This window comes from Giraffa tippelskirchi, chromosome 14, assembly GCF_054371585.1.
Source record: "Giraffa tippelskirchi isolate mGirTip1 chromosome 14, T2T-mGirTip1v1.2.pri, whole genome shotgun sequence".
NCBI lineage: Eukaryota > Metazoa > Chordata > Mammalia > Artiodactyla > Giraffidae > Giraffa > Giraffa tippelskirchi.
In genome coordinates this window covers 19558166-19575098 of record NC_137288.1, presented here as the reverse complement: position 1 = coordinate 19575098, position 16933 = coordinate 19558166, and the positions used below count along the sequence as shown (strand labels likewise).

The 16933-nt window shown below is 46.7% G+C and overlaps 1 long non-coding RNA gene across 1 annotated transcript in view; it reads right to left on the bottom strand.

Annotated features, from left to right (window-relative positions):
* Window positions 1-1535: 1535 nt before the first annotated feature.
* The window catches only part of LOC145534719 (uncharacterized), a 67315-nt gene continuing 51917 nt past the window's right edge, over window positions 1536-16933 (bottom strand). The window contains exons 5-7 of the long non-coding RNA XR_014074900.1: window positions 7535-7618; window positions 6161-6270; window positions 1536-4641 (exon numbers count right to left, since the gene is read on the bottom strand). This is a non-coding gene — a long non-coding RNA (uncharacterized LOC145534719). The remainder of the gene's footprint in view (window positions 4642-6160; window positions 6271-7534; window positions 7619-16933) is intronic.

Sequence of the window (16933 nt, the reverse complement as noted above, 5' to 3'; positions counted from 1 at the left end):
GAATTGGTCTGGACAGCATCAGGACCTCAGATTATGTGAGTCTAGTTAGTGTGAGACCAAAGCTGAGAACAAACGGTTATATTAAAGGCTGCCTGGGAAGCCTCCGAGGTTCACAGTGAGCCGGCTGTCACCTCACCCGAGTCCACCACTGTCACCAGGCTTCTCCGTGGCTGTGGTCACAAGCCAGGCAGGTCCACCATCCTTCACACCCCTGCCCTCACATTGCCAAGCTTGCCTCTGCCTGCAGCTTAGCACAGGAGCACTTTGAACCACTGGGACTCGCCTGCACAGCGGGGCTCCTACACCCCATCACACAGTCCTCCTCGTACGTGACCTGGCTCTAGAACACCATCCTGAAGACCACTTCCCCCTTGTCTTTTCCCAAAAAGCAGAGCTTAGAGATCAACTCCAGCCCAAGAATTGTTTGGAGACATGTGATCTCAAGAACAGAAGTGGGGAACCAGAAAGAGGGAAAACAAACAGGCAGGTATGCGTTGGACTGTTCACCGTTGAGGACATGAGCTCGGTCCTGCTGGGACACCTGGATGAGTGGTGTCTCAGAACCATCAGAACAGGAGGTTTCTGTACCAGCTCACGCTTCAGTTGTCAATTGTGATCCAACAGGTGTGAATGCCTCACACTGCTGGGTTTGCACCTGAGTCCAGCTGTGACCCAAGAAGTCATTACCTAGACCAATGCCATGAAGTTTTCCCCTGTGTTTTCATTAAGAATTGTATAGATTCAGGTCTTATATTGAAATCTTTAATCCATTTCTGAGTTGATTTGTGTGTATGGTATTAGAGGAGGGTTCAATTTCAGTTTTTTGGATGTGGACATCCAGTTCTCCCAACACTGTTTGCTGAAGACTGATGAGAATTCTTGAAGGCGAGCAAGCTGACTTCTTCTGGCCTTCATATAAATCTGTTAATCAGTAAACTTACACTCTGAGAATATACAAAAATCAAACTAGGAAGTAGTCAGGGCTTATTACACACAAAATACTGCCCATGAAAGAACGGCAGAGACCAATTAAAAATGTTTTAAAAAATAAAGAACATAAAGAAACTCAAGGTCAAAGGGTGAAGGACAAAACCACCCAATTAGATGAAGAGGTGACAATGAAGATTATGAAGATTATGACCAGCATAAGATAGTCAGATAAAGGCAGTATCTGTCTTTATCGTCAAAGTTGTGGGGCCACAGTGTGTCTGGACAGAGTGTAGCCTGCAATTCACAAGGGGCCACACAGTTTAGACTCTAGCTTCCTTTGCTTTCACGTTTCCTCCCATTTCTACTACAAAAGAGTAGCCACCTTGGGAAAAAAAAAACAAGACTGATTTCCCTGGTAAGTGACTTCAGGTTCTCTGGTAAATACAGATGCTCTGTCCCTGTTACAGAAAGAAGTTCCATTTGCCCCTCTGTCATGTCCAGATACCTTGCTCTTCTGCTCTTCAGGGTGTTCTGGCATAAAGGAGTATTTAAATAAACGCTTCTATTGCTATTAGGATGCGCAACAATAAACAACAGCTGAAGTAGAACTGAATCAGTTTAATTAATCACTAAAGACATTTACTGCAAGTAGGCTGCAGAGGCGAAGCTGCGGCTGTGATTATACAAAACCGGGGAAACCAGACAATACTGCTCAGAACTTCCTTGGGAGCGGTTTGAAAATACAGAAACAGCAGCCCTTCTCATTTGCCCCGGGACCTTGCTGTACAAATCCAGGATCCATCTACTGAACTCAACAATGCTCACTGGGTAAGAGGGTAAGCAAATCCTAAGACTGTTAACAGAGTAGAGATTTTCTGACTCCATAATTCAAAATGAAGAGGAGAAATGAATCTTCAGAGAGAAGATTTTGAGAAAAATTGTGATGGTTTGTTAAACTGATAGAAGATGAGGAAGAGAGGAAAGGGACTCTCGCTGTCAAGATTTCTTTAGAGAAAGTGTCTCATCAAAAGAACCCATTTGAGTCTTGGTCTTAGAGATATGATTGCCAGATAAACTTGAATTTCAGTGAGGGGAAAGAGTTATTTGTTGTTTATTTGAAATTCAAACCTAACTGGGCATTCCATTTTTTTTTTTTTTGCCATACCCAAGACCAAACCAGCCAATCCTAAAGGAACTCAATCCTGAATATTCATTGGATGGACTGATGCTGAAGCTGAAGCTCCAATACTTTGGCCACCTGATGCGAAGAACCAACTCACTGGAAAAGACCCTGATTCTGCGAAAGATTGAAGGTGGGAGGAGGAGGGGACAACAGAGGATGAGATAGCTGGATGGCATCACTGACTCGATAGATATGAGTTTGAGCAAGCTTTGGGAGCTGGCAAAGGACAGGGAAGTCTGGCATGCTGCAGTCCATGGGGTCGCAAAGAGTGGGACATGACTGAACAACACCCAATTTAGAGTCACTTATCTCAGTGAATGACACTTCCAAGAAAGGATCAGGTTTACTGAAAGAGCTGGTATAAAGCTGAAGTATTTTGGCCAATTCCAAAAATAACACCTACTGAAAACCACAAGAAGAGAAATATCACTTGTCTGGGGGTGGAGTCAGAGCTTCCCCTTGAGCAGTGAGTGAAGAGGTGCTGCTGGGACTCTCAGACCTGAGTGTCTCCCCTGGGGGGCAGGGGGGCAGTGACGGACGGGGTGGGCGGGGTGGTCGCCACCCGATCGAGGGGAGTTTTCTTCTTGTTCTTGGACCTCATCCTCTAAGCTCCACAAAACACAATCTAAATGCAAAACATTAGACAACGTGGCCACAGGCCCTACTGGAGAGATGTAGGGAAAGAGAAAAAGAACCTGAGCCTCACGGGGCCGCACAAGAGCTGAGACGGAGAAAGGAGGCGGGTGGCACAGGAGACGCGGACCCCCTGCCCACCCCGTGACATTTCAAAAGGAGATGACGACTTGCAGAGAGGAGTGGAGGACAATGCCGTCCCCTGAGTCAGGACACATTTGCTGGGAAGAACGTGCCGAGGATGTCAACTCTTCCATCTCTCTGGCCTCCTAAGAGCCAGAAACCTTGAGGGTTGAGTCTGGTCTCCTAACTGGTCTCTTGGTTCCCGCAGAAGTTTGCAGGGAGACCCAGGCATCTCCACCTGAGAATCACAGGTGGTGATGGGGGTGATAAACCAATGTCACTTCTGGGAGAAGTTAAGCCAGGGAAAGTCCCTCCTCGCCCCCACCCCCAACCACAGGGACTGAGAAGGGCTTACGTGGAGACAAGGCAGCCAGTACCCACAGCGAAAGCCAGCCGGGGCCGATAGTTTTATTTAATCAACTTCTGCTTGAGGAAATTGCTGAACAAATGTCTGAAACAGCCTCCTCAGCGTCAAGTCCCAGTGTCTGGGAAGTAGTCCTGCAGTCGCTACTTCAAGCCAGTCCCGCCCCGACACGACCCGCCACGGTCTCCCTAGACACACTCTGCAGCCCACTGAATCCAAACGCGGTCGGTCAGCCAGGGCCCGAGGACACCGCCAAGCAGCCCCATGGCAGCCCTCCACCCCTTCCCTGCCCTGGGAGAGCCCGGCTCCAGGTACGCAAGGAGGCTGAAACAACCAGCCTACCTAGGGAGGGGCGGGTGGCGGGGGCGGTGAAAAGAAACTAAAGATGCTAGTCTAGCTTCATTATCTAATGGAGAAAAAACCGAGGAACCAGCGTATAACAGAAAGTGTACCAAACGGCTGATTGAACAGATCTTACACAGACAAACACAGTCAAAGTTGCAGCGGGCTTATTATCCTTGACTTGTAACTCATCGAAGGGGCCACCCTTGACAAGCCTGGGGGGTCTCTGGGCCTGTCCACGCCATTAGAAGGCAGCCCTCCGGCCCCGGCTGCTACTGAGAGAGGCGGGTCTCCATTCCTCTGCAGGACTGGGGAAGGGGAAGGACAGGCTGCCTGTCCCCCGGAAACCCAGAGCAAGCCCTCTGCAAACGGTCGCTTGCTCAGCCGGTCACTCAGCGGGTCACTGGCGGGGCTCCAACCTGCTCGGTGCAAACTGCTCATGACGCACCACATCTGTGCTGTAGATTTGGGGGGAAAAAATAGCAGAAGTAATTCTGAAAAATGACGGCAGCCTTCGCTGCAGAGTGAGAAGGCCTGGTCTCCTCCCGTCCCCTTCTTCCTTAATGCGGTCCTTATGGAGTCGGCCAGCTCACTGGGGCAGCCGTGTTGCCCAGTCTGGTGTGCTCCTGGCCTGGAGAACTCCGGGTTTGCAAAACCACGACTTTCCAAAGTCTAACTCTGCCTGCAAGGTAGAGAAGGAGGAGCAAAAACTTGGGAGCAAATGGCAAGTTAGCCGAGAGCACCGCGCCCGTTCCAAGACCATCGCTGACACCTTGGAGGGGTCAGCAAGTCCCCGTGTCCCTCGCACCAGACTGCAGCCGGGCCGGAGTCAGTAAGCAGTGGAGTCAGCGACGCGTCCTCCCAGGGATGCGGCGGTTGGAGCACCCATCATGTCGCTCTTCCAGGCTGTGCCAAGGAGGAGCCTCCGAGAACTGGAACCGGCCTGCCCCGGCCCTGCGTCCCCGGCCCCCGCCCCGCGCGGCGGTGGCTGTCCTCCTCCCGCGTCTCCGCGGAGCCCGGGCGGAGCCGGCCGCACAGCGCACCTGGAGGAGACACCGAGCGGGGCCTGATGGAAAAAAAGACGAGCGATATAGAGGAACACAAATGGAGAGGAAAAGTGTGTTTTCCCCCTTCCCCTCGGCTCCATTTTCTGAAAATGACAGTTATCATTTTCTGGTGTTTTTCCAGATTTTTCTGTGCTCTCCAAGCATACACACATACATGTACCTATATAACTAATGGATCCTTACTTTTTATATAAATGATGCCACATCATACATATCCGTTTGCATTACTTTTCACTTAATCGTTCTTGGACACTGGGAATAATCAATATAAGGATGATACACTAGTAAATATGAGTCAAGGTTGGGCTTCTGGTGGCTCAGTGATAAAGTATCTGCCTTCAGTACAGCAGATGCAGGTGCCATCCCTGGGTGGGGAAGATCCCCTGGGGGAGAAGATGGCTACACACTCCAGTATTTTTGCCTGGGAAATCCCATGCACAGCAAAGCCCGGCGGGATACAGTCCAGTCCATGGGATCGCAAAGAGTCAGACACGACGCAGGAACTAAACAACATGAGTCAATAAAATGAATCCCCCTGCATTCCCTGATATGGATACATCCTCATTCGTTTAATCAGTTCCTTAGGCAGGAACTTTAATCAGGTGAACATTTAGGTTGAGTCTTTTGTTCTTGCAAACAAGGTTGCAGTAAAAAAAAAAAGAAGAAGAAGAAGAAGAAAGAAACTTCACACATCTACCTTTGAGTTTGTGTGCAAGCACGCAAGTTAAATTCCTAGCTCTGGACTGGCTGGATCAAAGGATATACGTATTTTAAATGCTGCTGTATTTGCCAAATTGTTCTCCAAAGAGATCATAACTCTTCCTGTTTACCCATAATAATAGCTGAGCTCACCATCTAAGGGACGCCTCTTCTGCTGCCAGTGCAAAGAGTGTGTATCAGTAAAATGTAAAATTGAAGCATCGAGAAAGCTCACAGTCAAAATGCTCGCCAATAGCACTTGGCTAAATTCCTGAATTGAAGCTGAGATCAGACAGGCTGCTAATAGAAGTAGTCTCAGACACAGTGCAACCTTTGGTAGGTAGCAGTGGGGCATGAGAGCACGGCACGTGGAGAACGGTCCTGGGGTTCAGTTTCAGGGCATGTCTGTCCCACCAGCTCCTGCAGAGACTTCACGCTTTGTCTCTCTGCAGTTGCCACCGTGGGTGGGTGACCCAGTCACACCACCCCAATCAAGATGCTTGCTTAACAGAACAATGCGATACATGGAATATGTACTGAGCATCGCAAATACACACAGCTGCTCACTGTTTCCATTACCAGCAAGATAATATCCTACATGGAAAGGTTTTACAACCTGAAGTTTAAAACCAAACAGGATAGCGATTTTATGGGGAGGGTTGCACTGGTACATATAAATGAAGACAAGAAAGGGTTTTTAAAAAACTTTTCTATTTTTGCCTTCAGAAAAGTAGGAACTACCCTAAATAAAAAATAAAATAAATAAATAAAAATTAATAAATTCAATTTAATTCGATTCAATAATAAAACAACTCATACCTAAATTTGAGTCAAAAGTCTGTCTCCTCTTGATATGCTTAACTGGGAACGTAACTGATTTTCTGCTGGGCAGATAGGAAGCTGTCAAGCCGATCTTTCATTTCCAAGATCTGTACCGAAGTTGTCAGAAAAAGCAAACAGTCATTACTTTATCTACAGACTGATCAAGAGTCCCATTATTTATTTCTTCAATGATTTCGGAAGTTGAATGCAAATACTTTCTCATTTGCTCCATCTAGTGGATCATGTAGGCAATCGCGGCTCTGATTGCCCCCTTGAGGCAAAGCCCCAATACCAGTGAAAAAATCTTCATCGCTGTACTAATTAATGACACCATTTGTTTCATTCTGACAAATATTTCATAATAAAGTTTGCACGCTCAGGTTGAAATAATACCCACCGTGAAGATGCACTTGTATTTCCCTTGGAGAGAAGAGAGATGTTGTCAAGATAGCAAGGGGAAAAAAAAAGACTGCCTTCAGCTTGTGTGGTAACCAGAGCTCCCTAAAGAACCCATCAAGAGTGTCATCAGAAAAGGAATACGTGATAGTTGGCATGGTAACTGGAGTATCAAGGCGGTTCTTACTGTCCGTGTTCACGTGCATTTAGAACGCGCATATCATCGTCGTCCCAAGCAAGCGGGGAAACGCTAATTAATAAGATGCCTTCTGAGTGTTATGTACTCCATGACTCCCACGGTTCATGCCAGCGCTAAAGACGAAGGTGACTGGATAATTGCCGTGGTTTCTAATCTAACGATGCCATTATCCTCACTGCAATTCCACAACCAGTTGTGTCCGCCATTGTCTCCAAGCATCGCAGAATGGGGGGAGTTGGATAAACTCCGGCAACATGCAAGAAGCAACAGGCTGCCTTCCACTCACAACTCCTGACACTGTGGATCACAAATGAGATGCAAGCTTTAAGCTCCAAGCAATCAAGCCTGCACAGCAGGAATCTAATGGTTCCCATAAATGGCAGTTTAATCAAATGCTTTATTCCTGCCTGGAGCGAGCTCAGCCATGATTCACAAGCCACACTTCATCCAGTAGTATATTCTACCTGGTGCAGCAACATCCCTCTCCTGCCCATTCGAGGCAAGGTCCCCACCAACAGGGGCCTCCCCCCCAACCCCTGCCCAGGCACTATTCTAAACAGGAGACTGGAGTCAGCCCCCAAATCAACACAACAGAAATGGACCCAAAGATACCTTCCCCAGCTCAGTTTCTGACCGAGGAATCACGGCATCCATAACACAGTCAAGTAAACTCAGGATCAGTTCCAACAGAAAACATTCCTCGTTTCGAAAAGATACAGACTGAAAGCAAAAGGGCTCTAGGAGTCTCATGGATGTCCTTAGTCGTGGATACTCACAGTTCTGTGATGCATCTTGGGGCCACTTACAGGACAGGATGGAGGAGGAGTTTTGTATGTTTGCTGAAACATTTCCGGATGTGCCTATATGAAACAGGAAAAAAAAAGTGGGCATCGGAAGATTTTTTTAGACAAACACATGTAGGAAATGACCACATTGATATGTTTGGTGTTATGAAAAAACTGGAAGATCTGAGGCTTCATATAGCTAAGTGTACCCGTCCTTAAGTAAAATAATAACATACAAGAGACCATCACCCAGAAATGCTCTTGAGTCATAGTATGAGTTTTCTGGGACTGCCAAAACAAAGCAACACAGTCTGGGTGACTCACGCAACAGACATTCATTTTATCACAAACATGGAGACTAGATCCAGGATCAAGGCGTCCATGGGGCTGCTTTCTCCTAAGGTTTCTCCTTGGCTACAGACAGGCGCCTTCTCCCCAACTCCTCACAGGGTTTTTGCTTTGTGTCTGTGTCCCAATCCCCTCTTATAAGGAAACCAGTCACAATGGATTAGGGCTGAAGGGACTCAGAACATGCCACCCCAAAATATGTCATTTGCTGTATAGATTATTCTGAACTAAAGGCAATGGAGAACCAGCAGACACAGAAAAAGCTCTTTAACTCCCCCTTACCTGCCTAAGATAAAGTACAAATTTCCCCTTTTTTAAAGGAGATTTCCATTAGTTATCTGTAACAAGTTGAAAGCTACTCGCAGAGACAATTTTCTCACTGGAGAGACTTTTCTCTCCATAACAAGGCAAGAAAGAAAGAAAGTGAAGTCGCTCAGTCATGTCCGACTCTGCGACCACATGGACTGCAGCCCACCAGGCTCTTCCGTCCATGGGATTTTCCAGGCAAGAGTACTGGAGTGGGTTGCCATTCCCTTCTGCAGGGCATCTTCCCAACCCAGGGATCAAACCCCGGTCTCCTGTGTTGTAGGCAGACGCTTTACTGTCTGCACCACCAGGGAAGTCCTAACTTGATCATAATTCCCTTCCCTCCTCTCCCCATCAGTTGCTCTCCCCAAAAGCCCCCAGCCCCACTTCCTCCCCAGAGCTTGGAGTGGCATATATCTCAGTCATCTGGTCACCCACCTTCTCAAGTCGCATATTTTTGTGAACCTCTCATGTGTCCGCAAATATATAATTATATTGCCTGTTTATCAATCTTCTGTCAGTTTAATTTGTAGACCGAGCACAGAACCTAGAAGGCTGGAAGGACGCTTTTTCCCTCCGTTAGAGCAGGGGCTCCCAACCTCTGGGATCTAATGCATGATGATCAGAGTGGAGCTGATGCAATAATAATAGAAATAAAGTGCACAACAAATGTAATACACTTGAATCAGCTCCAAAGCATCTCCCACCCCATCCGTGGAAAAATCATCCTCCACAAAACCAGTTCCTGGTTCTAAAAGTGTTGGGAACTTCTGCCCTAAAGGGCCTTCCCTAATGACCTTGTTTCACCTTGAAAGTGAAAGTGTGAGTCACTCAGTCATATCTGACTCTTTGCGCCCCCATGAACTGTAGCCCACCAGGCTCCTCTGCCCATGGGATTCTCCAGGCAAGAATATTGGAGTGGGAATCTTCTCCAGGGAATCTTCCCAACCCAGCAATCGAACCTGGGTCTCCTGCATTGCAGGCAGATTCTTTACCATCTGAGCCACCAGCCTCACCTTAATTGTGCTTTAAAAGACCCTCTATCCAAATACTAGTGCCTTCTGAGGGTCTGGGGGTTAGGACTCAAACACACAGATTTGGGAACGGCACATTCTGCCTATCAGTTGATGATTTATGTGCCCCTGGGACATGGGGGAAGCTGGCTGAAGAAATGGTGGGGAGAGAGAGGAATCCTCTCAGTTACTGAGGGTACAGACACAGACCACCCTTCTCAAAGAGGGCCCCAGCGAGAAGCCTCGGGGGTCTGGTTGGAGGGTGGAGGCCTCGGGGTGATCAGACGAGGAGGATCAGAGCACAGTGTGGTGGGTAGGATGCAGCTGGGAAGGGCGGGGCTCCAGAGACAGAGGGGCCGAGGACCTTCTAAGACCCCAGCGGAGGGTGGTCCTCTCTGCCAACAGGACTGGACTCCTCCAGCTATACCTCCATCCCTTGTTGGGAAGACATAAGTAAGAACCAAATGTCCTCCCAATCCAGAAAGCCACTCCACAAAGGTAGAAATGAATGAAAACACTCTTATTATTGAATAAACCGTAAACCAGAATGAGACATGCAACACAGGCAATCAGCTAAGAGGTTGTGAAGACAGAGAGAAATCTCACCTTTCTTTTTTTTTTTTTTAATATAAATTAATTTATTTTCATTGGAGGCTAATTACTTTATAATATTGTAGTGGTTTTGCCATACATTGACATGGATCTGCCATGGGTATACATGTGTTCCCCATCCTGAACCTCCCTCCCACCTCCCTCCCCATCCCATCCCTCTGGGTCATCCCAGTGCACCAGCCCCGAGCACCCTGTCTCATGCATCAAACCTGGACTAGCAATTTGTTTCTCATATGATAATATACATGTTTCAATGCTATTCTCCCAATTCATCCCACCCTCGCCCTCTCCCACAAAGTCCAAAAGACTGTTCTATACATCTGTGTCTCTTTTGCTGTCTCGCATATAGGGTTATCATTACCATCTTTCTAAATTCCATATATATGTGTTAGTATACTGTATTGGTGTTTTTCTTTCTGGCTTACTTCACTCTGTATAATAGGCTCCAGTTTCATCCACCTCATTAGAACTGATTCAAATGTATTCTTTTTAATGGCTGAGTAATATTCCATTTTGTATATGTACCACAGCTTTCTTATCCATTCGTCTGCTGATGGACATCTAGGTTGCTTCCATGTCCTGGCTATTATAAATAGTGCTGTGATGAACACTGGAGTACACGTGTCTCTTTCAGTTCTGATTTCCTTGGTGTGTATGCCCAGCAGTGGGGTTGCTGGGTCATATGGCAGTTATTTCCAGTTTTTTGAGGAATCTCCACACTGTTCTCCATAGTGGCTGTACTAGTTTGCATTCCCATCAACAGTGTAAGAGGGTTCCCTTTTCTCCACACCCTCTCCAGCATTTGTTGCTTGTAGACTTTTGGATAGCAGCCATTCTGACAGGCGTGAAATGGTACCTCACTGTGGTTTTGATTTGCATTTCTCTGATAATGAGTGATGTTGAGCAGCTTTTCATGAGTTTGTTAGCCATCTGATGTCTTCTTTGGAGAAATGTCTATTTAGTTCTTTGGCCCAATTTTTGATTGGGTCGTTTATTTTTCTGGAATTGAGCTGCAGGAGTTGCTTGTATATTTTTGAGATTAATTTGTCGTCAGTTGCTTCATTTGCTATTATTTTCTCCCATTCTGAAGGCTGTCTTTTCACCTTGCTTATAGTCTCCTTTGTTGTGCAAAAGCTTTTAAGTGGAATTAGGTACCATTTGTTTATTTCTCACCTTTCACGTAGCCAAGCATCTAGAGTACTTTACAAACATGCTCTCGAGGTAAACAGTGACTAGTCCTCATATCCTTAGGACAGGAGACGGTTTAGCAATTTGGAGCAAGGCCCCCACTACCATTCTGCAGAGCCTGGGAAACAGAGCATGCTATCTTCCTTGATAACTGCATTTTCAAGAGACGGCTCCCAGTTCTTGAGAAAGAGAATCCTGGGTCCTAAAGTTGGCTGAGAACTATCTCATCTACAAAAGGATTTGTACACATTTCGGAGAGAAGAGAAAGTACTTACAGTTGCACATTTTCTAAGGTGACTGATATAAAAAGAAAAGGAGCCAGAGAAGTCTCTTCTCTTATTCTTAACAGAGAGCATTAAGTCTCTTATTTCTAATTTGTACTTGTCCTCATGCTTCCCTGGTGGCTCAGTGGTAAAGAATCTGCCTGCAATGCAGGAGACTTGGTTCAATCCCTGGGTTGGGAAGATCCCCAGGAGGAGGGCATGGCAACACACTCCAGTATTCTTGCCTGGAGAATCCCATGGATGGAGGATAGGATCCTAGTCCATAGGATCGCAAAGAGTCAGACACAACTGAAGTGACTTAGCGTGCACGCATCATGCCCTTAAAACAAGACTCTGCCGAGTCCCTCCAGGAGAGAGTGTTGACAGAGCCTTCAGGCTTCAGCCATGGCCATGGATGCTGCACCCCAGGGCTGGGGGAGATAGGATAGATCACCTTTGTCCCACTGGGGGTCAGCGACACCCCCACACAGAGTTCTAGTGCATGGAGATGACAACACCTGTCTGCCACAGAAACTGGAGTGGGAATGGGAGACTTGAACTGGTCAGTGATGGTTCTGCTGTTCAGAGAATGGCTGCAGTGGTTCAAGACCCAAGCCTTAGGCTGATCCATCTTGGGATGCTGGATAAAATGAAATGGAGGGTGATGGTCTGGGGTTTGTGAATCCTGGAGTCAACCTGGAGTCACAGGCAGAGCTGGGCCTCCAGCCAGCCTGTGCAGGGCTGCTCTCAGGGTCTGCGGGGCGCCCTCCACCATCACGGGCCTGTGCAGCTCCTGCCTGTCCAGAGGGAGCCAGAGTGAAAAGAAGAGACAGAAGAGCGAGCCAGCCACAGCCTCCTCAGAGACATCAGAGGTGGATAAATGAGCTGTGCTGAATCAGAGATACTGGGTGGAGCGGGGGATGAACTGGGAGTTGGTATTGACTCCCAATTCATATTGATATTGACATATACACCCTACTGTGTATAAAATAGATGACTGATGAGAACCTAATGTAGAGCCCAGAGAACTCTACTCAATGCTCTATGGGACCTAAATGGGAAGGAAATCCAAAAGAGAGAGGATGTCTGTTTAGCTGATTCAGTTCGCCACAGAGTAGAATCTAATACAACAGTGTAAAGCAACTATATTCAAATAAAAATTAAGTTTAAAATATTGGGTGAGAAATATGTATTGTTTTAAGACTGAAGAGGAACATACTGATGATTACAAGCACAGCTTTCAACATAAGCTTGTTGAATATACACACTGGTGCTTAATGCATGTCTTATTCTTCACACAGGAGCCCAGACTCCATATACCTCTTTTGAAATGGTAATTGCCACTTCTCAAGGATATTTTGAATAGGAATCACAACTTCCAATTTATCTGGTGAAAGGCATGAAAAATGTTTGGAAAAGGTCACGTTGTAAGTGTCTAAGAACACAGACAGAGCATGCTGTTTGCTCGGGTTCCCCACGACATCTCCACGCACTTGTCTGAGAACCTCCTTGGTGTGTTGAGGCTAAGCCTTTGTAGAAGACCTTCCACCACTCCATCTGGGGGTCCACTCATGTGCAGCCTCATCAGTGGACAGGTGCTCAGATCCCAGCTCTCCACGCACAGACCTCACGGCCAGGGTTCTAGTGAATCAGGGCTTCCCTGGTGGCTCAGCTGGTAAAGAATCCACCTGCAGTGTGGGTGACCTGGGATTGATCCCTGGGTTGGGAAGATCCCCTGGAGAAGGGAAAGGCTACCCACTCCAGTATTCTTGCCTGGAGAATTCCATGGACTGTAGAGACCATGGGGTCGCAAAGAGTCGGACATGACTGAGTGAATCAGGATGACAGCACAAATCACAAGGTTCTTGGAAGGACTGAGTGAAACTACATGAAATATTGTCTATTCTAGGAATTACGTGCGCTCAGTCATGTTCAACTCTTTGCGACCCTATGGACAGTAGCCCGCCAGGCTCCTCCATCCAAGGGATTTTTTAGGCAAGAATACTGGAATGGGTTGCCATTTCCTCCTCCAGGGGATCTTCCCGACCCAGGGATGGAACTCGTTTTTCCTGTGTCTCCTGCATTGCAGTTGGATTCTTTACCAGCTGAGCCAGCCTCTATGAATCATAGATAATATAAAAGAAGAGTGCTTGGCAGGAAGTAAATGCCTAATTGGTAAATGGTGGGCATTATTGAAATTGTAAATTTCCTACCGTGTGGTCAGAGGTCTAGTGTGGTCACATTACACACAGACATGGACGCTTTGGGAAGATCTGTTTATTCACCACAATCCTACCACATGGCAGTCTGCTCAGACGCTGAGCTTCCTTTCTGTAACAATCCTAACTGAAACACCTTGACAATGGACTTGCTTTTGTCTTTTCAGAAAGCACATTTTTTTTCCTGCTTTTGTTAATGGGGTTTCGGTTTCCTTCTGCTCTTCCTCTGACCTTCACTGCATCTCTGTGTTCAAATAGCCTCTGTAGGTATATACGAGTCTTTCTTTGAAAATCCCACAAGTTCGTCAATGTCAAAATACCCTCATCTTCAAAGGATTTCATGTTAAAATTGAATCGGATAAACATGGACACCTAATATATAGGTTAGAAAGAGAAGGGGGCAGGATAAAAGGAAAATTCCGTTTATTCTAAATCCGTGACGTGGATTCTCTGCACCTCAACGGACGTGCTCAGCCCCGGGGACAGAGCCGGGCCGTGGAGAATTCTAAGAAATGTGCCAGGTGCCTCACGCCTCATCCTTCCCTCCCGCAGACTGTTGGAAGCTGGGATCACGGGAACTGACTGAAACCCCAACAGGTGGATGCTCTCAGAACACAGGGACTCTCCCCTTACCTCCTGCTGACAGGCTCCCACTCCTGGAGGACCAGACTTCACAGCGACAGCCAGACAAGCCATTTCTCCAGCTTTTTGGACAGGCACCCATGCAAATCCCTCTCTCTTCCATCACCAAAGGCAAAATGCACGGAACACCCCCTTCCACATCACCTCCAGGTGACTTCTGTTCTCATCCGAATCTCAGCTTAGGCTCCAGTTGAAAAGCCCCTCTTCTAATAAAACCTTGTCCACTTGAATTATCATAAGATAACCACATCCGTGGGCCACCCTCAGCTCTGGCTAAGAAGAGAGTGGATAATAGAACCAGCCTCCTGCTCTCAGAATTCTAGTTTTGGGGGCCAATCATCTAAGAAAAAAGGACAAATCAGACCAAAAAACAGTTAAGAACCAGTGATGAAAGCAATTAAATTTATGTGTAAAGAAGAACTTCGTTATCAAGGGACATGAAGTTAGTAGTAAGCGGAAACAAACAAACAAAAAAGTCTGCCTGGAGCATTACTAGAGTTCTTGCTTACTTTAGAAAAGATCTCTTTTCAAAGAACATCTTGAACGTAAAAATTCAAGCAAAAGGGAAACACAGTAAAGAAAGAGTTTTGCAGGTCTCTCTGCTTTGGAGAGCATTGGCAATCCTAGCTTCAGAAGAAAGCCAATCTGGGAATGAAAAGGTGGGGAAAAAATGGAAACGGTGACAGACTTTATTTTCTTGGGCTCCAAAATCACTGCAGATGGTGACTGCAGCCATGAAATTAAAAGACGCTTGCTCCCTGGAAGAAAAGCTATGACAAACCTAGACAGCATTTTAAAAAGCAGAGACATTACTTTGCCCACAAAGGTCCGTATAGTCAAAGCTATGTTTTTTCCAGTAATCGTGTACGGATGTGAGAGGTGACCACAAAGAATGCTGAGTGCTGAAGAATTGATGTTTTTGAACTGTGGTGCTGGAGAAGACTCTTGCGAGTCTCTTGGACTGCAAGGAGATCAAGCCAGTCCATCCTAAAGGAAATCAGTCCTGAATATTCATTGGAAGGACTGATGCTGAAGCTGAAGCTCCAATAATTTGGCCACCTGATGCAAAGAACTGACTCCTTGGAAAAGGCCATGAGGCTGGGAAAGATTGAAGGCAGGAGGAAAAGGGGATGACAGAGGATGAGATGGTTGGATGGCATCACCGACGCGGTGGACATGAGTTTGAGCAAGCTCCGGGAGGTGGTGAAGGACAGGGAAGCCTGGCGTGCTGCCGTCATGGGGTCGCAAAGAGTCAGACACGACCGAGCAACTGAACTGCGCCTCATGAAAAGCACATTAAAATTCTGGACCTCATTTTTCTCGGCTGTCAAGAAAACAATGTCAGGATCATAACACACTGCAGAGTTTATCCTCCATAGTAAATAATTCTCAGTATCTTTTGGATCTGTCCTCAAATCTCTGACTAGCTGACGTGATCAGCGGTGCAGCTCACTTAAGATCAAACAGGTAAATGCCACAAAGAATTAATCAGAGCAAGTCAAGCGAGTAAAACGTGTATGCATGTTTCCTCTGATAACCACATTCAACTTGACAGCCACTTGAGATGCCCTATATATTTGAGTTGCTCTAATATGAAGGATGTTCTTAATGTTTTTGTGATACATAGTAAAACAGGGGCGGGGAGCAAAGATCCAGCTGTAGAATCAGCGTCCACTCCTCATACCCCAGAACCCAGCATTCCAGGCCCCTGAAAGCCCCTTTGAAGTGTTCGGAGCTCTGCTTCATCAGGATCTATTCCAGCCACGTACAAGCCATATTTTGGCACTTGCTCCAAATTGACAGATTTAACCGTCTTATAAAAGTGTATGGTTCAGATGGTAGAGAATCTGCCTGCAATGCAGGAGACCCAGGTTCGATCCCTGGAGTGGGAAGATCCCCTGGAGAAGGAAATGGCAACCCACTCCAGTATTCTTGCCTAGAGAATTCCATGGACAGAGGAGCCTGGAGGGCTGCAGTCCGTGGGGTCACAAGAGTCAGACGTGACTGAGCGACTACCACAAACAGCCAGGCAGGTTGTTGAACATGGCTTTGATTTGGAGGCATTTTTCCTTCTTTGCAAAGAATAAATATGGCACAAAAGACTCAGTCCTACTTGGGTTTGTTGTTTTTCAATCTAGTCAACATTTATCAATATTGGGCCATCTCTGCAGGTTGTAGAGTCACAATCTTACTAAGATTCTTCCAACATTCAGGGAAAAGCCAAATTTCCCCGGACAGAATTTTAAGGGACTCTTTGTGTAAATTTAATCTTAAAGATAGAAATTGAATGATAATAAATGGTCTGTATATTTCAAACCCCTTGCCCACACTCAGCAGACCCACAGGCATAACCTTGAATGCTAATTACCATGTCTTGAGGTCTGTTTCATTCAGGGACTCTCCCCTCTTCCACTGGCTCAAGGTCAAGCGGTCCCTAACTGCCTCCCTCCTGGCTCCCTACTCCTGCAAGGGGCCTGCTCCCACCTCAGGCTAAGCTGGAATAACTGGTTATGGCTGCACAAGCTGCAGGCTTTGTGGAAAAGAGTTCTTGAAATATGGTTTGGGAGGAACCTCGGGGAAAGTGGTCTTAATAAAGTCACCCCGAAGCAGTTCCTGCAGGAAACGCCTCTTTGCAATAATTTCTCCAAAGAGGCGGGGCAGGGTGACAGAGAGAAAATGAGTCTGTCTCCCTGAACTGAGCCCAACTAAATGGAGGTGAAAACTCAAAGCTTGTCAGAACTTCTGACGTGCAATTTCTGCTGATAAGTCTTGGAGATTCATAATGGGCTGAGAGGCTGT